This window comes from Chlorocebus sabaeus, chromosome 10 (assembly GCF_047675955.1).
Source record: "Chlorocebus sabaeus isolate Y175 chromosome 10, mChlSab1.0.hap1, whole genome shotgun sequence".
Lineage (NCBI taxonomy): Eukaryota > Metazoa > Chordata > Mammalia > Primates > Cercopithecidae > Chlorocebus > Chlorocebus sabaeus.
In genome coordinates, this window is record NC_132913.1 from 25,087,210 (window position 1) to 25,111,478 (window position 24,269).

The window sequence follows — 24,269 nt, forward strand, 5'->3', positions numbered from 1 at the left end:
AGTGTTTTCCAACTTGGTTCCATTTTCCCCCTCACTTTCAGGTACCCCAATCAGACGTAGATTTGGTCTTTTTACATAATCCCATACTTCTTGCAGGCTTTGTTCATTTCTTTTTCTTCTTTTTTCTTTAGGTTTCTCTTCTCACTTCATTTCATTCATTTGATCCTCAATCGCTGACATTCTTTCTTCCAGTTGATCGAGTCGGTTACTGAAGCTTGTGCATTTGTCACGTATTTCTCATGTCATGGTTTTCGTCTCTTTCATTTCATTTATGACCTTCTCTGCATTAATTACTCTAGCCATCAATTCTTCCACTTTTTTTTCAAGATTTTTAGTTTCTTTGCGCTGGGTACGTAATTCCTCCTTTAGCTCTGAGAAATTTGATGGACTGAAGCCTTCTTCTCTCATCTCGTCAAAGTCATTCTCTGTCCAGCTTTGATCCGTTGCTGGCGATGAGCTGCGCTCCTTTGCCGGGGGAGATGCACTCTTATTGTTTGAATTTCCAGCTTTTCTGCCCTGCTTTTTCCCCATCTTTGTGGTTTTATCTGCCTCTGGTCTTTGATGATGGTGATGTACTGATGGGGTTTTGGTGTAGGTGTCCTTCCTGTTTGATAGTTTTCCTTCTAACAGTCAGGACCCTCAGCTGTAGGTCTGTTGGAGATTGCTTGAGGTCCACTCCAGACCCTGTTTGCCTGGGTGTCAGCAGCAGAGGTTGCAGAAGATAGAATATTTCTGAACAGCGAGTGTACCTGTCTGATTCTTGCTTTGGAAGCTTCCTCTCAGGGGTGTATTCCACCCTGTGAGGTGTGGGGTGTCAGACTGCCCCTAGTGGGGGATGTCTCCCAGTTAGGCTACTCCAGGGTCAGGGACCCACTTGAGCAGGGAGTCTGTCCCTTCTCAGATCTCAACCTCCGTGTTGGGAGATCCACTGCTCTCTTCAAAGCTGTCAGACAGAGTCGTTTGCTTCTGCAGAGCTGCTGCGTTTGTTATTATTTACTGTGCCCTGTCCCCAGAGGTGGAGTCTACAGAGACAGGCAGGTTTCCTTGAGCTGCTGTGAGCTCCACCCAGTTCGAGCTTCCCAGCAGCTTTGTTTACCTACTTAAGCCTCAGCAATGGCGGGCACCCCTCCCCCAGCCTCGCTGCTGCCTTGCCGGTAGATCACAGACTGCTGTGCTAGCAATGAGGGAGGCTCCGTGGGTGTGGGACCCTCCTGGCCAGGTGTGGGATATGATCTCCTGGTGCGCCTGTTTGCTTAAAGCGCAGTATTGGGGTGGGAGTTACCCGATTTTCCAGGTGTTGTGTGTCTCAGTTCCCCTGGCTAGGAAAAGGGATTCCCTTCCCCCTTGTGCTTCCCAGGTGAGGCAATGCCTCGCCCTGCTTCAGCTCTCGCTGGTCGGGCTGCAGCAGCTGACCAGCACCGATCCTCCAGCACTCCCCAGTGAGATGAACCCAGTACCTCAGTTGAAAATGCAGAAATCACCGGTCTTCTGTGTCGCTCGCGCTGGGATTTGGAGACTGGAGCTGTTCCTATTCGGCCATCTTGCTCTGCCCCCCTCTTCTCTTCCTTAGAGTATTTCCTTGAAATCTTAATAGGTCCAAATAATAAGTTTACACTTTTGATTTTGCAATGGAAGAATGCGAACTTTCTGATCCTTGGAATTGTAAACAAATGCCTTCAAAACTTACTTGGGAATTTTTCCCAAGAGGACTATCTTAGGATGTAGCCCTTTGTCTCTTGAGGAGATGAGAAGTTATTCTCACTTCTGCTTTGCTAAATAAATTATGTGAAAGTCTCTCTAGACGTTTTAGTCACTTTCGTAGTACCTACGAGCATAGAAATCTGACCATGTTCATGTAGTAATAAACTGTGTTCTCTTTTCTATGTTGGGTCAGAGAGGTCTTTGTTAGTATTATTTTATTTCCAACAAACACACACCCTATATTTCTGTATTGTTACTTTCTAGAGATGGATGACTTTGGATGATCAAATATTGATAGAAAGGCACTAATGAAAAGTAATTCAGAAAAAAACGCATTTACAGATTTGGTGACACGAAATAAAGAAATTTTTCCTGTTGAGCTCCAATTATCTCTGAAAGGTAGAAGGGAAGTCATTAGTTGAGAGTATACATGGAATTGGAGGTGGAAGTTTTGAGAAAAATGGAGGCTTATAAAATTAAAATAAGTGTTTCCAATAATGTGAAACAGAACTGATTAAAGAACAAAGCAGACATGATTGCTGAGGAGTCTCTCAGATGAGTTCACGTTGATCACTGTAGTCTATTGTTTCACAATAACTTATTCCTAAGCAAGCTGCATATTGGATTCACCTGGGATCTTTTAAGTTATACTGATTCCTGGGTCCCACCTGCAGAGATTCTGTTGTAATCACTCAGGAGTCTGACATCAGCATGCAGATTTCAAAAGTTCCCCAAGTGATTTTAAAGAGTTTTGAAGATCAAGAACCATTGACCCAGACAGAATGTTCATCACCTTTATTGTTTTCCACAAAAACCTACCATGTAAAGAATTTGTGAAGATAGAGAAATTTATTGCAAATTAGAAATTGACAGTTGAATTGGCAAACAAATTGAGTCAAATTAAATTCTGAGTTTTAAAACTTTCCTATGGCCACCCCAAGAGTGTGGAACCTTCCCTGGGCCTTCACTCCATTGTCTCCAAAGTCAAATCATTTCACTAACTCTTCTCTACTTCCCCAGTCTCTGCTCTCTGCCTGCCTTTACCTAGTCTACCTGACTCTGTGAACTATAGGTTGGTGCAAAGGTAATTGCAGTTTTTGCCATTAAAATTGATGTAAAAAACCACAAATTACTTTTGCACCAACCTAATAAAACTTCTCACTCCATCACTCAGAGTGATTCAGCTCTCACTAACAACTTGGTGTCTCCATTTTCCTTTAGCATGGACTACAGCTATTCATCACTTTTGAGAATTTTTAAGAAGCAACATTCTTGCATGTGATCTGGTTTATAGAACCAGGATAAAAGGTCAGTGCTGACTCCAAAGTTTCCCAGACCCAGGAGCTCCTCTGAAATATGTGGCAGAGACAGACCTGCAGGATAAAGACAAGATATGCATTATTTTCTCATTCATTCCATAGATAGCTAGTCCCAGCCTACCGTATCTCAGTATAGAGAGCTGGTCCCAGCCTACTGTTATCTATCTCAGTATAGAGAGCTGGTCCCAGCCTACCGTATCTATCTCAGTATAGAGAGCTCGTCTTAGCCTACTGTATATATCTCAGTATAGAGAGCTCATCCCAGCCTACCATATCTCAGTTCAATGGAAGAAAAAAGATAGACAAATAGATACAGTAGAGTGTAGTCCATATAATGGTTTAGTGCACATAGGAAGTACACAAATACAGTAACATATGGACAAACCAGAGGATGGGAGAAGAAGGGAATTGAGAGAGCATTGCAAGAAGTGAAGAACCCAGGGTTTGAGCTAGCCCCTGAATCCACGTGTATAGAGTTGTAGAATTGGAGTACTACAAAGGATGTTAGAAATCATCTAATGTAATCACCCTTTGTTACAGATTAGAAAATAGAAGTTTCATAACCTAGGAGTTGAACTGCATTGCAGAAAGTCCCATAACAAGTCAGGGGCAATGCCAGGATTAAATTGGAATCTGGGTTCATTGACAACTGGCCCAGTGATACTCCCTCAACAGGTGAATTTCTAAGGTTCTATGAGCTCTGCTACAGGAGGGAATAGGCCATCAATAGGGTCGCTGGTGGCAGTAGAGGCCTAAACTGGCATGGCTTACACCTGTGTCTGCAAAGTGATGACTCATTCCAGTCCCATCTGTCCACTCTGCAGTACTTCTTCTCAGAAGTTACCAATGGGGGACATGCTGGATAGATAATTTGGCTTGAGCATAGGGTGTGAGGGAAGGGCACATACTGAAAATAGGAAGGAGAAAGAGAAACCTGAAACAAAAACCAGCCTAACAAATACTATACCTTTGAATGGTAAAGCAGGCATATGGTATGGCTTTAGAAAATGACAAGATAACAAAGAAGAGCAAGTAAGACTAGAAAATTGTGACTTTGGGATCTTGTGTCTGAAATAAATGGAGAGACACTTTTGGGGAGTGGCAGGCAATGAAGAAGTGTCTTCATAGATGTGTCTACCGTCTGAGGAGGTGACTCAGAAATTCAAAACAGTTTTTTTTTTTTTAAAGTCCAATTCAAATATAGTGAAGTGAAGGAGGGCAGATCATTCATTCTCAACTCATTGTGCTTAGTTTCTTAAACGCTGGCCGAATTGTAAAAAACATTTTTGAATGGGACAGTTCTGGTGTCAGCTGTTCTTTCTTTTCTTTTTATTCACCCACTGCTAAAGACTACTATAGAGACATTCTCTACATTCAGTTAGTTAGTTTGACATTTCCCAATTTCCACATTTTAAATTATAGTCTAGGAAATTTCTTCACTTGTAGAAAGATATTCTTATATTAAAACATAAAACTTTTCCCAAGCATCCACTAGTTCATCCAGTAAGCAATTTCTTCATTACACACCAGGGGTCAGTATTGGATTATTAATTTACATGAGCTATTAATTTTTACTTTCCCAGTAATAAAAATGAGAAACAAAATACCAAAAATTGTTATTGTATTAGAGCTTTGGTGTTAGTTCCTTAAGCAAGTATCATCTGTGCAGACATGCATAGATCATGAATGGCTTAAGAAAAATACAAAAGAAAAAGAAAAAAAGCCATCACAATGAAGGCGGTCTTTGTTCTTGAGAAAGGTGGCCTTTGTTCTTTAGGAAGACATCCATGACTCATTCCAGGCACATTAATTATGCCGCTTTTACAGAAAAGTTAGTTACTTTTATATGTGAGAATTGTTCACAACTAGTAGTATTAACAGACATGCTGGCAGTGAATTGGAAAGATAACGATAGTTTTTAGAGCCTCATTCAAATCTGCATATCTAAAATAGTGTATCAATTTGGGATGGCCAAAGTTACAGATAATTTGGAGAAATAAAATAGGGGCCCAGCAGTAAAATAATGACTGTATCTCCAGAAGCTTTAAAATTAAATGGAAAGAAGAAAAGACTAAAGGCAGATCAAGCTATTATACTGACTACAGACATATTAAAGGCTTTCCACAGAAAGAGAAAATAGATTAGTCTTGTTTTACTCTAGTCAACAGAGGGTAGAATTATAGAACTGGAGATTGCAGCTGCATATAAGATAGAATTTTTTTTTTTTTTTTCTGAGACAGAGTCTCGCTCTGTCACGAGGCTGGAGTGCAGTGGTGCGATCTTGGCTCACTGCCAGCTCCGCCTCCCAGGTTCATACCATTCTCCTGCCTCAGCCTCCCGAGTAGCTGGGACTACAGGCACCCGTCACCATGCCTGGCTAATTTTTTTAAAATTTATTTTTAGTAGAGATGGGGTTTCATAAGATAGAATTTGTAAGACTCGTAGCAATTCCACCATTTTTGCTTAAGGTGCTATAGGGAGTGCCAACATCTAGTATCAGAACAAACTAGATGAATGCCAAAATCTCTTCTATTTTAAGGTTATATGAGAAGGTGATTATGATGCCAAATCCAAATTCCAAACCTCCTTCCAGGTATATATATTTGGGTGGCACCTGCTTTAAGAGTCTCTTTTAACCTGCCAGAATACAGTTTGCTCATGCTTCTAATACTATGACCATAAATTGTCTTTTGTTACCTTTTGAACCATATTGTACATTTAGTATTATTTAACTTTGTTTTGTTATGTCTTATCTAAAATTAAGATTCTTCTTTTAGGAATACATGTTATTTTATCCTCTGTGACACCTTGCACAATACGATGGAGTTAGTAGATACTCGGATAATATTTGTAGTCTGAACCTATTTCCTTATCTAAAAAGAAATGAATAAAAACACCTACTTTACCTGCCTCACTGAGCTGTTTTGAAGATCAAATGAAATAATGTGCCTGAAAGCACTTTGAAAAGTATAAAACATTATACAAATGTAAGGCATTATTATTTCAGAGGGGGGTTCTCTCAGTTATAACCTCCATGTCAGCTTGAACATAACAGCAATAAAGGAACATTTTTTAAAACTTAATCTGAAAAGAAACTTGTCCATTCTGGGCACAAATTATAAAATTCCCCCCAAAAAATGTTTGTATGCATTTTTGTTTGTTTGTTTCTAAATAGCATAATGAGCTATGGTCTTTCACGGAAAATGTTGCTCTGATAGAAGTAATTCACAATGTAGAAAATGCCCTTGTGTACTTTCAGGAAATAATTGCAACCAAATGAGCTATTTTGTCTTCTCAAGCAAAGGGACTTCCCAAGCATGGGTGGCAGCTGTTCAAGTCCATCTGGTCAAGAATTCACTAAGATCATAATGTGAAAGTTGCTCAAATGCAGATTTGCACGACAGCCTGCAAATGTTCCTTTGGAGATGAAATGGTTTCTCAGGCCAATAATCTGCATATTTAAAAGTCTCTAAATACAGGTTTATGGAATAATTCATAACAGCTTAAAGGAACTATCATGGTGCACTGGGAAAGTCATCTATATTGCAGGATAGATTTCTTCTGTTGGTTGGTGAGCATTTGTTTATAGTCTGTCTTGACTGTACCATGATTTTATAAGCAGTTCTTTTATTTTTTTTTAAAGCATCATTTTGGGACAAAATATTGTGAACAAATAGGGAATATGACTATATTTGTGAAACCCCTTGTTAATTTCCAAGTGATATTTTAAACCTTGAATAAGACGTGTATGCTCATAAATAAGGAGGGAAAAGAAATAATTAACTCAATGTTCATAAGAGCTTCTCTTATGAATAAGAAAGAGATAAGTGATAGAACTATAATCTACAATCTACTCTGATAGTATATTTGCATCACGTCTTAAGCTTTGTTTAGTATTTTAACATGCTGTTTCTTATTATATGTGAAGAATGCTGTGAAATAGCATGTCAATGTTTTGCAGATGAACAAACTGATGTTAAAAGAGGTTAAGTGACGGATTTTGTACTTCCATTATCTCAAAAGTGCAACTAAAACTGCACTTAGGATTGCCACTCCTGTCTGGGGCCATGGCTTTGGTCCTATTTTCTGCAAGTCTCTGGATGACCTCTGTCCACCCGCTGCCTCTGAGTGCTCTCCTCTCCTTGGCCTTCCTCCCTGGTTTTAGTCCAACACCTGTCACCACACTTCAGAATCCTCATGAAACTTCAGGAAAATTGACTGGGTAGGGCTTGTTTCAGAATTATCCTCCAGCGATCTAGGGCTGATTTAGAATTCAGAGAAAGAAGCAAAAGTGCTTATCAAAATGTCTGTTCTAGAGGTAAGCTCAGAGGCACCATGGCAATCCCCACATTTCCCTAGGATGTCTTCAGAAATACCTGATATTGCCATCGCAGGCCAGATATCATCCATCAGCTGAAGGTCATGGGCAACATTCACATTTTCAGAGTAAAGACGGTTTTAGAAGTCCATGGGCAATCACCAGTCATGCAGGGAGTTCCAGGGACCAGCCAGTTGTTCCTTTCATGAGTTAGGAGGCAGTAAGGATATCACTGTGATCATTTCCACTGAAAACACAAATTTAAGTCCACTCTGCTACTCAGCAGTTAATGCTGACTTTTGAAAATTATGAAGCAATTATCACCATAGTCTCCTTCTAGGTTTATCAGTGCCGTCAACTCAGAAAATTTTCATTCCTTCAGTATATTCAGCTCCAGCTGATCAGAAAGGGAACAATGAAAACAGGCTGACATTTGATTCAGAGGTTCTGGAAAGAAAGTGGACGTGGCAACAAAGTGACTTCACTTACAATCGTCCAACCTAACGTCATCAGGGTCCAGGGTAGACCATCTGGGGCTACAGGGGAGAGAAGCCAGTTTCAGAAGCTGTCTATTATAAGCAGCTCTGATTAACATCTTAAGACCACAAGACAAATTATCATTGGTATTTGGAGGCGAAAGGTCTTGGATGCTCTGGGCCTGGGCGAATATCTGGGTCTAACTCACAATTCTCAGAAAGGCCTTCTGGGTCCATTCCCGATGTATTAACAAAATGCCTGAAACACAGTGGAGTTTGAGCAAATGATAGAATGAATGTTTATGGAAGGACAATTCTCTGACCTCTCCTACTACGTCCTTTAAAGAAAGGTTCTCAGAATTTATGGTTAAAGTATTGTGTAGGTTGAGCATTCCTAATCCAAAAATCTGAAATTCACATTTTTTGAATGCTGACACGATGCTCAAAAGGAAATGCTCATTAAAGCTTTTCAGATTTCAGATTTTTGAATTTGGGATGTCAACCAGTAAGTTTAATGAAAATATTGAAAAATTTTTTAAAATTCCAAAACACATCTTATCCCAAGAGTTTTGGGTAAGGAATACTCAACCTGTATTTCAATTGTTTGCTTGTTTGCCCTGTCATCAAAAATGAGCCAGGTACGGTGGCTCACACCTGTAATCCCAGCACTTTGGGAGGCTGAGGCGGGCAGATCACTTGAGGTCAGGAGTTAGAGACCCATCCGGACAATATGGCAAAGCTCTGTCTCTACTAAATATTGAAAAAAAAATTAGTCTGGCATGATGGCAGACTGATTTTGTAATCCCAGCTCCTCAGGAGGCTGAAGTAGGAGAATCGCTTGAGCCCAGGAGGTAGTGGTTGCAGTGAGCCAAGATTATGCACTGCACTCCAGCCTGGGTGGGAGAGTGAGACTCTGTCAAAAAAAAAAAAGACAGAAGGAAGGAAGGAAGGAAGAAGGAAGGAAGGAAGGAAGGAAGGAAGGAAGGAAGGAAGGAAGGAAGGAAGGAGAAAGGAAGGAAGGAAGGAAGGAAGGAAGAAAGAAAGAAAGAAAGAAAGAAAGAAAGAAAGAAAGAAAGAAAGAAAGTTAGTTTTTTCAAGAGAGAAATTGTACCTTGTTCATGTCCATCACTCCCATGTATAATATGGCTCCATAAGAACTCAGACCTTATGAAACTCCATTCAGTAAGGACTCAGTTTTTTCAGAATGAACAGACCAAGTAAGACCAATTAATTACTTATTGTCATGTAGCTCAGATGAGGAAGGGCTGGGATTTGAGAAAAGGCTCTATTACTGAATAGGATCTGGGTGGATAGATTCCACCACAGATGTAAAGCGAGACTACACTAGCCTGTCCGACAAGATGAAGCGATAGCAGGTTGTAGTTCAGTTAAGTAGATACCCATGAAGGGTTACAAATTAAGTGTTGGCCTGTCCAAACAGATGGATGCAGTATGAGACAATTCATCCTTAAAAGAAGGATAGCAAATTGAAATCAGAAATATTTGGCATTTCAAACGAGGGTCCAAGACAGTGGTCCAGGATCCAGGACTGGGGTACCCCTTCCTGAGGGCAATGACACGTAACAAAAAAGAATCAAGCTGAGGAATCAGACTTGGGTGCTCAGGAATCAGACTTGGGTGACTGGAGAGCAGGAGACTAAGTAACAGACTGAGATCCACTTAGCAGAACCAGGGTGTTTTCTTGGCATTAGCTCAGAGACAAAGAAAAAAATGATGAAACCACAGCTTGTAGACATGTAGTCATGTACATCTCCTTAGCATCATCTCAGGATTCGCGCTGAAAGTTAAGGCAATGGTGAAGCTGCAGGAGGACTCCAGGTGCTCATAGCTCAGGAAGGAAGGGTCTTTCAGAGACTTGAATTTAGGCCTGAGCTAACACATTTGCAATCTTGGATTTGCTTGCGGATGTTCATTCTACTAACAAACAAACACCAATTTAATTTCCTGATGTTTATTTCAGGAGATTTACAAGAACTAATTGCCTTGGAAGTGATTTTTTTAAACATCCATTATAGAAAATTCTTTTTCTCACTTGTGAACCCCTTCGAGAAAGAAGTATTATTTATGCAAGTTGATACCTGTTGAACTATTAGAGAGTTGCGGGGAAAAGCCTTCACAGTGTTCACAAGAAAAAGCCTTCTCCAACAATGTCTTACAGATGTATTCTTAAAATAATGACTTGACATATTTATATGTACATCTTTAGTTTAATATCTTACCTAATTGTCCAACAAACTAATTCAGTGTTGTTTGCGATGCATTAAATGAACAAAAGATAAACTGGGTAATAGAGAATCCAGAGAGCCTAGTGGCCCATGAAATCACTGGATTTGCAAAGTGATTTTCTCTTCAGTGCTGTGCACTATCTGAGAACAAAATCTGTTGGCAAAGCACTTTAGTGGCAACCAATGGATTAGAATACAGAGATATTAAGAATGTCACATGGGGTCCAACCAATGGCCCATCCAGGCCAGCCTAGTGCAAAGGCAACATGAGAGGATTTTGGAGAGTGAGGTTACCCGATGTGGTATCAGTTTATAATGTTGGGATTATTTAATGTATCTTCCAGAAATCATTTTGTGAACTAACACGTAACTGTAATCTATCATTTTATATAACTCCCTTGACTTTGTCCCACAGTGCTCCCTCTTTGTGTTCCATAAATGTAATGCCCAACATGTGAAGAGAAAATTAACATTCCCCTTTTTCTACTTGCAGACTTCCAAACATTTCCTGAAACCTTAAACTCTTACTGATTCTTTAAACTATCCCCCTTCTACTTTTCTCTGCAGCAAGTAGCTCTCAATGCGTAGTCCTCAGATGGGCAGCATCCGCTGGAAAAGTGCTAGAAATGCACATTCTCAGGCCTCACCCCAGATCTGCTGAAACAGCTCTGGGGTGGGACCCGACAACCTGCATTTTAACAAGCCCTCCAGATGACTCTGAAGCATGCTCAAGACTGAGAAGACTGCATTATGCTAAATTTACCCACCTACCCTCGGGCAAAAATAACATGGAATTGCATTTACTTTTTAGTTTGATGAGTACTTATCTTGGTGTCTTTTAATTCACCTGATGTTTCCGTTGGTAACAAAACTTACAAAAACATTGTAAATTTGGTATACTGAAATACAAAATAAGAGTGAAGGAGAGAACACAGGTGGTGAAATCAACTACCATAAAGTAGTTTGGAGGCAATTCAGTTTAGAGACAAGTATTATACCTCAAAAACCCAATGAGCAACACATTATAAAAGCGTAGCTCCAAAGCTGATGATTTCGAGTGAGAACCCTTAAGTCACAAAGAGATTAGTTCACATTCATTATTTCCAAATTTCCCTCACCAAAGTGCAAATTACTAAGGCATTTTTGAGACATTTTTATCAAAATGAAAATAAATGTGTTTGACAAATAATGGAGCAAACTGAGATATATGAGATATTTACTTGTTGGAATATCTGAACATACTAGAAATGTGTCCTTAATTTACTCTATTTGTCTTATATGAAATGTAAAACAATGTTATCCATTAGGTTTTAAACATGTTCCAACTGACGCATGTTCCAACTGCTCCAGCCCTGTTGCATAAAACAAGACTCAGTTTTTTCAGAATGAGCAGACCAAATAAGAACAATTACTTATCGTCATTAAAGTTTGTGGGTTTTGATCACATTTTATAAGGGCACAATATAATGTGTTTAATCATCATGGCGGCCTCTCTTTATACATGACTTTCTAAAACCTTAAATGCAAACTTCAAAACCTTTGCCTCATCCTGAATGAGGCCTCATAACAAGCTCTCCAGATGACTCTGTACCAGTGGAAGTACTGGTACCTGAAATCTGATTTCATATTCGATGAGTATTTGTTGAAGGAGAATATTTGTGCCTGTGTTCTGCTGGGCATTTCTGAAGGGTATTGACCAGCACAGCATATAAATACTACGCTAGCTGTGTCATAGATTGGCACAATGGCAGAAAGAGTATCTCTGAGAATTTACATCCTGGCAGAGGCAAATTATTCAATCAGTCAACTAAGGAGCCAAACATTGTTAAATTCAATTGGAAAAAAAGTTGAAATTTTCTCATATTCTCTGTCATCTAATATCTGATATGTTTTTAATCCATTCAGTTACTCTTCTCTGGATTTCAAATAGAGTTTCTAATAAAATGTGTACTAATTCTATCATCAAGCTATTTATGTTCTTTACATTTCTGTTCTTGATAATTATATGCTAGTCTTTGAATATGAAGATAATGCTTCTGACCCAATATTCACAATGCATGTGCCTCAAGTTGCTATGCTTTGCAAGAGAAATAAGTTTATATTGATCTGATGCACTCTCTTTCCCAGTCTTCATGTGACCAGTAGCAGGAACTGCAAGACTGTCTGTCACCTGAGTGTGGCTTGCAACCAAGCACATGTGGGAATTCAGTGAAGGCCCTGATCTTGGCCTCACCTCATTATCAACAAAAACCAGCCAAAGACAGTGGTCTCTCTTTATCCATGTAAATAGACACTGTAATTTATTTTCAAAAAATCCAAAGGACAAAATTTAAAACCATTGTAATACCAGAAATCTGCACTGTGGGTACTTGGATGATGACAATTAATAAACCTGGGAGGTTTATAATGGTTAGATTGTCAGAAAGCATTAAATGTATGTTCTAATAATAAGAGAACAAGAAAAAAGAATGCCCTGGTGATGTGTAAATTTAAAATACAGTGGTACATGTTAGGAAAACCAAAAATAATTCCATGAACTTTGAAATGAAGGGAGATAGTTCTGAGAGAACTAAAGAAACTGGACTTGAGATCCAAGTTCACAATTTACTCAATTTATTTTTTTTTGATACTTTAAGTATGGAAAATTTAATTTTATTATTATAGATAGTAAGGTATAATAGAGAATATAAAGTCCCTTAAATTAAAGTGGTTATAGATCCTGGTTTTCTTGACACTCCTATATCATGCTGATGGTTCCTATGTCAATATTAACATTACCCCCTTCAATTTACAAGTGTCTTGCAGTGAGTATGCATGCATGTCTGTAGCTTTCATTTTTATTCTTGTTTGTTTGTTTTGCAAAAATGAAATGATAGCAAACTTGTGATTCTGAAACTTTCTTCACTGAATATGTACCTTAGAATCTTTATTTTTCTTATTATTCAAAATAATTCCTTTTTTAACCTACTACTTACTCATCATTAAATATAGTTACTTAATCTTCTTTTAAAACCATTTGCATTGTTTTATATTTTGCCCTACTGCAGATATTTTCACCACATTCTTTTAAGCTATAACTGCACATGTTTTAGTATTTCTGCAGTTTAAGTTTTTGGAAATGGTATTGGCTCAAAAAATTAACATTAAAATCATAATGAATATTCCCAATATAGACACATTTTTGAATCTTCAATTTAATCACTATCAGAAAATTTCAACTTTCCTTAATAATACTTCGAGTTTAAACTAAGGAGTTTTAATTGTTTAAGACCACAAAGATTTGTATCAGAGGGAGGACAAAATGTGAAATATTTTGTCTTGTAATTCATCTGTTGCAGAAAACATCGCTGCTGTTTGGAAATTGAAAAATTGTCCAACAAGTACACTATGGACAACAAATGTCATGAACTGCCTGTCCACACTGAAGTTTCAGAGCCATGGGAGACTTGAGACATCTTCTAAGACAGTTTAAAGAAGTCTCATTTATTTGTCTTGTTATACAATGTAGCAAATCAATATATTAAATAATACAAGAACACCAAGTTTTCTTACATATAAAACTAGAATAACCTATCAAACAAAGCTGTTCCACGTAACTAAGAACTCATTAACCCTGAGGTTCTAGGACTTAATGAAGTCAGTGAAATAGCAGATGATAGTCTCTCATGTGCAACTAGGGCTGCTGATGGGAAAAATATACAGTATCACAGATTCATCAGCGATGTGACTGGATCGTTGGGTGTGTGAAATGCATCAGCCCTGACTCAGAGATGACCTCTCTTGCTCATCTTCCTGTCGTTCTGGTGCTGAACACCTGTGCCCACCCATAGCGATCGGTGACTGAGGGCATGGGCACAAACACTTTCCCTTCTCCCTTTTTTCTTTCCCTCTTTTCCTTTTATTCATTTCTCTATCCTTCTTCCTCCCCTTCACAACCCCAACTCTTTTCATATCATCAACAAATGGTAAGTACAGGCCCTGAGGAAGACACAGATGACTAAGAAGAAACTTCTGCCCTTAAGAAGCCCATGATCTAGTCTGGGAGACTGACATATAATCTGCATGAATATTGGTTCATCAATTGTACCAAATGTGCCACACCAACACAAAATGTTAATAGTAGGAAAAACCAGAGGCCAGTGAGGGGACAGAGTGTACAGGAACCCAATATATTTGGCTCACATTTTCAGTAAACCTAAAACTGGTCTAAAAGTCAAAGTCTATTAATTTTTTAAACACTCTGATATAGTATGTCTACGTTCTCTTAGCTCCTTGTCTTTGTGAAAATAAGAGCAAAATTTTGGTTTTCCTTCTTTAGGACAAGAATTACATTTTAAAAAACTCCTCCATTACTTTTGATATATCTAATTTTTTTAAATAACTGGATCAAACACTTTAATATTAATGAATGTAGAGCCAATAGGATATCCTGGTAGATTGGAAATGGGAGAAACAGAGGCATAAAGGATGATGCTGAACTTTTTGGCTTGAGCAAGAAGAAGCAGGGATGGTTCTAGGGTGAGCCAAGTGAGATGTAGGGGGCATAAAATTTAAGGAGGACCTTGCGTAGCCATACAAAAGTAAGGCCAGCACTTTCCTGATGCTCTGAATGCCTTAAATGTTGTGCCCAACTGGCTGGCTTGCTTCACCCTTTTTCTAGTCCTGACTGGAACAATGGTGTCACCATCCACTGAGTTGGGGCAGGCTGAGCAGAAGCATGTTTGGGGAGGTTGGATTGAATATAGAAGCCTTGTTCTGGATATGTCGACTCTGAGATGGCCATTGAACATTCAAGTGGAGACATCAGGTAGTCAGTTGGATCGCTGAGTCTATACCTCAGGAAAGAGGCTGAGACTAAAATTATGTATTTAGAAGTTATCACAAAACTAGATGAACTCATGAAGAAAGTGAATACGGATAGATAGCTAGATAGATAGATAGATAGATAGATAGATAGATAGATAGATAAGGGAAGAGTTTCAAGGCCTGAGCCATGAAATACTTCTATTTGTCAGAAAGAAAAAGAGGAACCAGCAAGGAACCTTGAAAAAAAGCAAGCAATAAGAGAAGGAACACTGGCAATGTATATTCCTGGAAGATAAGACAATGCTTCAAGGAGCAGAGTAATAAATTCTGTTTCATGCTGCTACAATTGAATTACACAAAGCTTGAAACTAGAACTTTGGTGTTAGCAGCATTGAGATCATCGACAATGTTGAATAAAACAGTTTTAATGGAGAGATAACAACAAAAGGCTGAACAGTGTGCCCTGAAGAGAGGAGAGAGGAGAGAAATTTGATTCTGCAAATACATAAAACTCTTTCAAAGGCTTCTTTTAGAAAGAAGAAGGAAGAGAGAGAAAGAGAGAATGAGAGGTGAGAGAGAAGCCAGGGGGAAGAGAGATCCGGAATTTAGTACTTTCCCACTTTTTCCAACTTGCATCCCAACCCCTTGTCTCTGGGTTTAGCAATGAATACTTCGAGATTCTAATATTTCTCTCCTCAGAAGGTGAGATGCAGAAGAGGAGATAGGAAATTGAAATAACAACCACTTTACCCTGATGGGTGGGACAAATTCTTTATGAGAGTTTTTCTACCAAGACACTTGTGAAAGGAAGTGGCAACATGTGGCAATTCATCTAAGATCAGCAACTTTTTTTCTCTGTTTGAATTTGTTGATTTGGAAATTATTTGTCTGGCTCTGCAACTGAATCATCATTTGCTCTACCAGTTTTTCTAAAGTTTCACATGCTGATGCTAGTTAAGAAAGAATACATTTTAGTCTGTCAAATTCTGCTTACCAATGAGGATCTAAAAGTGTGTTCAAAGGTAATTTGAACAGAGTCTTTCAAGATAGTGCATCTTTTACTAGATTCGCAGAACAGTAAATATAACTTGATAATCACGCCAAACATTTCTTTGCATTGTAAAATTGAATTGGCAGCTTTGCATAATAACGGGCTAAAATTACGAACCACGCAAGATTTGCCTGAAACTTGATTGTTCAGGCTCAAAATTCTCTACTGAATACTCTTGTGCTTGCTTTTGTATTTATCCATTTTCATGTAACTGCTTACAGCAGACATTTCTTTTTTTTAATATTTTTTCATAAAAAAAAATTTTAATAAATATGCCAAACCCACTCCAATAGCATCCATCATATTATATGTATTATATAAATACATATTTTACCATTATAATTGACAAACCAACATTTATGAACTGGGTTCTTTGTGGATGCATTAGGAGCAGTGTTTCTTCATAATATATAATATTTTATAATTTCTTATTCTTTACTGCTTGCTGTGCTGAACAAACATTTATAAAATGAGTTGCTTTTGGGGTATGAAATGAGTAATCATCAGAGGAAAAGCATTAGGGACAAGAAAGTGGAGTGAGGATCATGAAGCATTTGCATGTCTTTCTCAAGGTCACTGATAAATTTCAGCCCCATGGAAAATCTTGAGAAACAATCCAGCAAGAATGAAATCATGAAATGTTAGCTTTCCCCAAGTAGAAATTCCACAATAGAACTATAAAATTGCTGCTTACAAATTTTATCTTCCAACTTGTACATGAAATTAGGAAACTGAAAGGGCCAGGAGGGACCTTGGAACTCATCTAGTCTGAACTTATTGTGCATAGGGAAAGCAAAGCTGAGCCATTCTGCAAGTCCCACTAATGTGACATAGAAAATACTAGAACCTAAGGTTCAGCATTACTGTTTCAGGTGTTCAACTGCTACAACAAACATTTATCAAACAACTAGTAGGTATAAGAGATCATTTAAACCCACCCCAAAGGAAACAAAGTTGAGGAAAGTACTCTTTGCCTTTGCATCTATTATCAAAGCATATGATAGAAATTTCAATATCTAAAACACAAGATCTAATTTGTTAAGTGCCATGAAAATGATATAAGAATTTAAGAAGGGAGAGATACAATGAAGTTTGGGCAAGCCAGTATGTTTCTTGAAGGAATAATTGCGAAGGTAAAATCTCAGTAAAGAAAAATGGGGAAGAAGACGTTAAGCCTGGCAGAAGGAATATTATTAGCAAGTGCAGAAAAATATGCTGTAATAAAAAAGAGCAAGTAGTCTAATGTGACTGGATTTCAATTTACCTTTACATTTTTCTGTCATGTTATTCCATGCTCATAAATTATGTCAATAGTCTAAAGGAACTTGAGTATCAGACCAAATTGCCTTGTCTTATATTGTAACCCACTCAAGTCTCTAAGGAGGAAATAACCTGACCCCCGTTCTCTGAGATTTGACCAAAAAAAAAAAAAAAAAAAAAAAAAATTGTGTAGCCTTCCTAAAGTTTGTAATGCATTTCGGAAGGAAAGAGGAAAAAAGAACGAGTGTGTCCTATGTCCTGACCACGTGTTTTACTTGTTTGCTCTGAAAGCCATATCCTGCCCCATTTCCTCCTCAGCTCTGAACGTTGGTCTCACAGTTAGGTTTAGCTAAGTGAAGGCGGAGAAGCGGGCATCCAAAGGGTGGAAGGCAAGGAGAAGCCAGACTATTTCTTCTCACTTTCTGTACTTGAGGTAGTATTTCTTCTCTGGTTTCGGTTCCTATTGTGCAATCTTTGCCATGGTTCCAGCCTGGCAGCTTCAGCATTTCCTAAGCAGTTTCTTCTCCATGATTTCAGGTCCTGCTGAGGCCCCAACTCAGAGAATTCCGTAGTGCCATAGCCTCCCTTTGACCTCCATTTCTGGTATGATAGAGACTTTCTGCTGTTGCTGAGTACTTCATATTTCTTTATTAACCTTTGCGACTTTTCCAATATAGGATATTAAAGAATCATATTACTGAAATGTTAAAAAGCATAACTGCCTTTAGATATAATTAAACAAATGGTTTAAAACAAAGTCACCATGGGCCTCCCTCTTTCTCCCTATTCCCGGACTCTTCTTTGCTCTTTTTGCATTGTCTTTGCTGTCAGGTCAGTTCTTTCTACATAGTTGGAAAGGTGACTTGTTTGGCCCAAGTCTACATCCTTATGGCTCATAATCCAAATGAAAAAGAGATTATCTATTTTCCAGAGACCCTGTATTAAATCTCAAAGTTGAATTTGATTGATTGGCTAGAGGGTAGGGAGATGAAATTCTCTGGTCTTGGTCATGGGAGGAGGGTAACATGTTATTTCAGCCTCATTCAAGTTTTATACTCAAAAGAAGAGATACTGGGCAAACAACAGCCATCTAAGACAGAGAGATGCTGAAAATTTTCCGTTTCCTCCTCCATATCCACTCTTGATCCTTTTCTAACCTGATTTTGTGCAAAGGAAGCTCACTTCCTTAGCCACTCTCTTCCTTTGTCTTCTGACTTTATGTCAAGGGCAGCCAATGAAGCACACTGCTGTGGGATTGGAAAGCAAGAGGAAAGAGCCTTAGTGGGGTTTATTCCACCCCTATCTGGCCAGACAGTGATGTGGCAGTGGTGGTGGCAGTATCCCTCACTGAAGCAGCTCTTGCTGGGTGGTCTCTCCCATGTGCAAGTTCCCCAATGCTCTGATAAGAGCTCTCACCTCCCCCGTCCCCACAGGCCTGATGGTGGGAATAGCCTTCACTACCACTAGTCCCTGGGCACCTCCCTACTCCTAGTGGGTTCCTTAACTTTGTCCACATCCTGAATGAACTCTTGATAAAACCCCCTTCAGGTATCCTTTTTTTAGCATGCCAATTGACCCAGCCAGGACTTGGTACTTATGGCTTCAATGATTATTTCCGCTTTCTAGCTGACAAAGCCAAAGCTTAAACACTTTCAGAAACTTACTAAAGACCACACAATGAGGAGGATGTGGGGTTGGGACTGAAATTTTGGTTTATTTACCTTCAAAGTCTGGATCCCAAAAGAACAATTTCTCCCCTTTTGACAGGCATAAACCCAAGAGGATCTATGCCATTGTCATGTGCCTTGTCTGTCTATATTCTACTGAGTGTGATGGGCCAAGCAGATGGGGATTTTTGCTTCCTTAGTAAAATTGTCTCTTAAGTTAAAAAGAAAATCAAAATAAGATGGAGAATCCCCTCTCTTACATTCACAACTTCATGGCTGACTCCAGTTTGCTTTTTGATAATGTACATATTTCATTTCTTTTTCTTTTCTTTTTTTTTTTTTTTTTTTTTTTTTTTGAGACGGGGTCTCGCTTTGTCACCCAGGCTGGAGTGCAGTGGCCGGATCTCAGCTCACTGCAAGCTCCGCCACCCGGGTTTACGCCATTCTCCTGCCTCAGCCTCCCGAATACCTGGGACTACAGGCGCCCGCCACCTCGCCCGGCTAGTTTTTTGTATTTTTTTTTTTTAGTAGAGACAGGGTTTCATGGTGTTAGCCAGGATGGTCTCAATCTCCTGACCTCGTGATCCTCCTGTCTCGGCCTCCCAAAGTGCTGGGATTACAGGCTTGAGCCACCGCGCCCGGCCCATATTCCATTTCTTATACTCTGTGAGTAAATGGGCCCTTCATAAGCCTATCCAAAGGGGAACTTATAATTTTCATTCTATCCCCTCTCCTTGTACTTTTCTTAAAGTGAATTGCTAGTTAATGCCTGAGAAAGTAAAATTTCTGATCCAATTTTTTAACAAAACGTATAGTTTTATGTGGAGGAAAATAGGAGTCTAGAGGATACTGGGTCTCAATGAACTTTACTCTTTTGAGGAAGGTTAGCAACGGGGATAGGAGTCAGTAGAGGCACTCTCATTAGTCACCAGCTCTGACTGTAAACAGTGGAATAATTGGTTATCATTCTTTACCATAGAACTTTCTCTGGCACCAGATTCATGTAAGTATAATTCAGAAATATAAAGTGGATAACAGCTTATTGTCCAAGGCTCCCAGGGACCAAAAAAGAAGATGCAAAAACAAATGCTTAAAGGTAGCCAAGTAACTCTGACCTGGAGTGCTGAAGTTCATTCCAACATCATTTCCATAATATCTCCATACCCAAATAGTATCCCAAAATACATTAAGGAATTAACTAAGAAGTTAAATGGAAAATAATAGCAGGGGTAAAGTGCAATTAATACCATAGGAAAGAAAGGCAAATACACTGATTTAGCTGAGATTTGACACAACTTTGGAATTCAACTTGGCAAAGTAAGAGGGGACATTGGAAAAGCCACACCTTGCTAAGAGAGAAAGTAGCTTTCTATTCTGAAGTCATAGAAGGCCCACTCTGTGAGAGAAATGAGCAGTGAAGTTTATGGGAAGAATCCAATGCAAGAAGGCATTTACATGAAGCTAAAGCACTGACCTTGAGGGGTCAAGGAAGACAGAAACCTTATTTAATGACAAGGTAACAGAAGCAGAACTAGCACTTTTAAAATTATTTTTAGAATCTTACTTGTGATGCATGCTAATGTCCCAGAGTTGTGTGGGCTTTCCTCCAGAAGTACAGATTCACAAAGGGTTATTTATTTATTTATTTTATTATGCTTTAAGTTCTGAGATGCATGTGTAGAATGTGCAGGTTTGTTACATAGGTATACATGTGCCATGGTGGTTTGCTGCACCTATCAACCTGTCATCTACATTAGGTATTTCTCCTAATGCCATCCCTCCCCTTGCCCCCCATCCCAACAGGCCCTGATGTGTGATGTTTCTGTCCCTGTGTCCATGTGTTCTCACTGTTCAACTCCCACTTATGAGTGAGTTTGGTTTTCTGTTCCTGTGTTAGTTAGCTAAGAATGATGGTTTCCAGCTTCATCCATGGTTATTTTGAGAAAAGTTTAGAGTAAAACAAAAGACAAAAGCCCTCTGTGGTCAGAGTTTGTGCTCTGAGAGGGGGTCCCTTTCTCCATGGTGCTAGACAGTCATGGCGATGCACAGACAAAACAGAAATGACCTCCTTGTTTTCTTCAACAAAGTTCCAGTTACTCCCAGCATCCTTACAATGGGTGAGAATGAACCTCTGTTGAGTGCAGCATGCTCCATGGTTTGTGTTTATTTACTTTATTTTTGCTGCAAGGTTGCAGGCTCCTTTGTAGTCTACAAACACCTTGAGAACAGGGATGGTCTTTACTCATCATTGTTCTTATTCCTCAGCTCAAGGCCTGGACACATAGCAGGCATTTAATAAAGTGAGTTATGTTAACCTACTCTTTAAATGTTGATGTTGCTTTGTTTTCAGGACATAAACTTATTTAGGTCACACACATACACACACGCCACACACATTCACACTCCAGAAAACTAAATCCAACACATACATACACACAAAGAACAATTGATGTAAAAAATAATAATGGTAAATTGAAGGCAATAAAACATTCATTTTTATACTAAAATAAGATATGAAGAAAGCTGAGCATAAAAGATGGACATGTTCAGAAGCTACAGGAAAACAGACCTACAAAGCATTATTTCATATCTCCATGTATTGATTTTTTTTTCTCTAACTTGGGGAATGAGGTAGGATTTCTATTGCCCCCTCCACTTTCTGCTGGCTGCTGATGGCTACATTTCCTTTTCTGAGAATCTCACATACTGGCCATAGATGTTGTCACTAAACAAACTGTAGGAATCATTAATCAAATAGGAATCAGTAAAAAAGGAAAGAGGTATAGTGCGTTGAAAAATTTTTCCTTAAATTTCTGCACATCTGTGTCTTAGTTCATTTGAGGGGCTATAACAAAAGTACCATAGACTAAGTAATTTATAAACAAAAGAAAATTTGTTGCTCATAGTTTCTGGAGGCTGCAAGATCAAGATGACTTCCCATTCAGTGTTTGGCAAGGGTCTACTCACTGCTTCATAGATGGTGCCTTCTTGCTGTGCCCTCACATGGAAGAAAGGTTGACCAAGGTCCCTGAAGCCTCTTTATAGGGCATTAATCCAATTCATGAGGAATCTGTCCTCATGGTTTAATCACCCCCTCTGCCCAAAAAGCCACATCTCTTAATACTCTCATATTGGGAATCAAGTTTGAATATATGGGCTGGGCGTGGTGGCTTATGCCTGTAATCCCAGCACTCTGGTTATGCTGATGTGGGAAGATTACCTGAGATCAAGATTTCCAGACCAGCCTGGCCAACATGGTGAAACCCCTCTCTACTAAAAACACAAAAATTAGCTGGGTGTGGTGGCACGTGCCTGTAATCTCAGCTACCAAGGAGGCTGAGGCAGGAGAACCACTTGAACCCGGAAGGCAGAGGTTGCAGTGAGCCGAGATGGTGCCACTGCACTCCATTCTGGGTAACGGAGCAAGACTCTGCCAAAAAAAAAAAAAAAAAAATTTGAACATATGAATTTTGGGGGTATACAAACATTCCAACCTGGAACATCAGAATGTGACCTTATTTGAAAACAGAATCTTTGTAGATATATTTGGGATACAAAAAGGATTCTGGGATAAAACCACCCTGGATTTATGGTGCATACAAAAATCTAATGACTGGTGTCTGTATGAGAAGAGGGGAAAACACAGAGACACTGGGGATGAGACCGTTTGTAAACCCTAGCAGAGATTGTAGTCATGCTGCCACAGACCAAGAAATGTAAAGACCCACCAGAAGCTGAAAGAGGCAAGGAAGGATTGCAGCTTTCCAAGGAAGGGTGTCCCTGCTAACACACCTTGATTTTGGACTTCTGACCTTCACAACAATGAGAGAATACATTCCTGTTGTTTAAGCCACCCAGTTTGTGGTACTTTGTTAGAGTGGCCTCAGGAAACTAATATAGGAGGGTTTTTGTGTTACAGGATATTGACTTGAGTAGGAGCTCATATTCCACAGAGAGATAGTTGGATGAGGTCTATGTATTAACACCATATTAAATATAAACTCTGTAAATGGGAAGCATTGTTTCCAGGAAGAGAAAATACCACATTCTAACCATATTTATGGTTGCTGAGTCAGGGAGATTCCTGTCAAAACTACCTTATCAGCAACTGTCTGGCTGAGAGGAAGAATAACCTTTTGCCTCTTTTATCTACAGATTTTATGTAGTTAATTAAATAAGTGTTAACTTAATAAAAACCATACTAAAGCAATTTCTAAAAATATCCTTATTAGCCACTTTTTTAAAGGTCTTCAATAGAATAATCAAATCCATGAAAAATCCTAGGCCTTCAGGGTTTCATCTTGATATCATTTTGTCGAACTATAGGCTGAGGGAGAAACATTTTCCCTTAGAAGACCTGCTTTCGATCCATCTTTCCACAGAGGCATTTTTCAGGATTCCTGTGTCTAGATTTCACCCTGGGAAACCAGGGATAAAACCATCAGTCACATTAATTGCAGCCCAGGGAATGTTTAGCTGGCACACATGACTAGACCAGTGGTAGAAGCCAAGCAGGACTTAGGATTTTACATTTCTTTACATTTGACCTTTACATTTCTTGTTACAGACATTGTTTATTAATGTCATCATTTTACACTGGAAAAAAATGAAGATCAGGATATTTAAGTGAATTACTCAAGATTACACAGCTAGTAAATGGCAGACTCGAGTCCTGAGCCCAACATAGTCTTGCCCCAGGGCTGTGCGCCTTGTTGCTTTTCTCAAAATGTGCTTAAGCCTATTTGCTGGATCACTCTCCTTCTTGAGCTGTAGAAGGGCAAATACCATCTGTCTACTGAAAACAAAATGAGAGCGCCTATTTTTTGCCGGACACTGTGAGAGTAAACAGTGGTTTATAATCCAAGCTCAAACAGTGTATTGGCTGAGTAAAATTTAATAATTACTTTACATCATTTAGATAGTCTGGTTGGATGACTGGCAGTAATTTTCCTATGTTTTTCACTCTTTTCAGGAACAGCCTGGCCCTGGGAGATGGGATGGAGTGAGAAGGAAGAAAAGGCCACATAGTTTTTATAAATCTCATCAAAATCAAAGGTCTTATGGACATACTTTTGCAATACCTCCCCCGGAACTGACTTAAGTGTTATATGTTTTCATGTGCTCTTGTTTTAGTAATTTCTCCTTGGGAAAACAAATTCATGATTCAGTAAAATTTGAGAAAGTAAATCACCTAAAATTTCACAACAGAATTTCCCCCAAAATGGTGGTGGGAAGCCACCATTAGAAATAAATTTTTGTCTACTATTTTTCAACTAATTTTTTAAATAGTTGTAAAATACACATAACATAAAATTTACCATCTTAACCATTTTTAAGTGTGCAGTTCAATCGTGTTAAGTGAATTTACATTGTTGTGTAATCAATATCCAGAACTTTTCCATCTGTCACAACTGAAACTCTATCT

At 38.9% G+C, this 24,269-nt stretch overlaps 1 long non-coding RNA gene across 1 annotated transcript in view; it reads right to left on the minus strand.

Moving 5' to 3' along the window:
- LOC140712664 (uncharacterized) overlaps positions 1 to 21,840 on the minus strand; it is a 56,011-nt gene extending 34,171 nt beyond the window's left edge. The window contains exons 1-2 of the long non-coding RNA XR_012094378.1: positions 21,812 to 21,840; positions 20,190 to 20,344 (exon numbers count right to left, since the gene is read on the minus strand). This is a non-coding gene — a long non-coding RNA (uncharacterized lncRNA). The remainder of the gene's footprint in view (positions 1 to 20,189; positions 20,345 to 21,811) is intronic.
- Between the last annotated feature and the right edge of the window lie 2,429 nt (positions 21,841 to 24,269).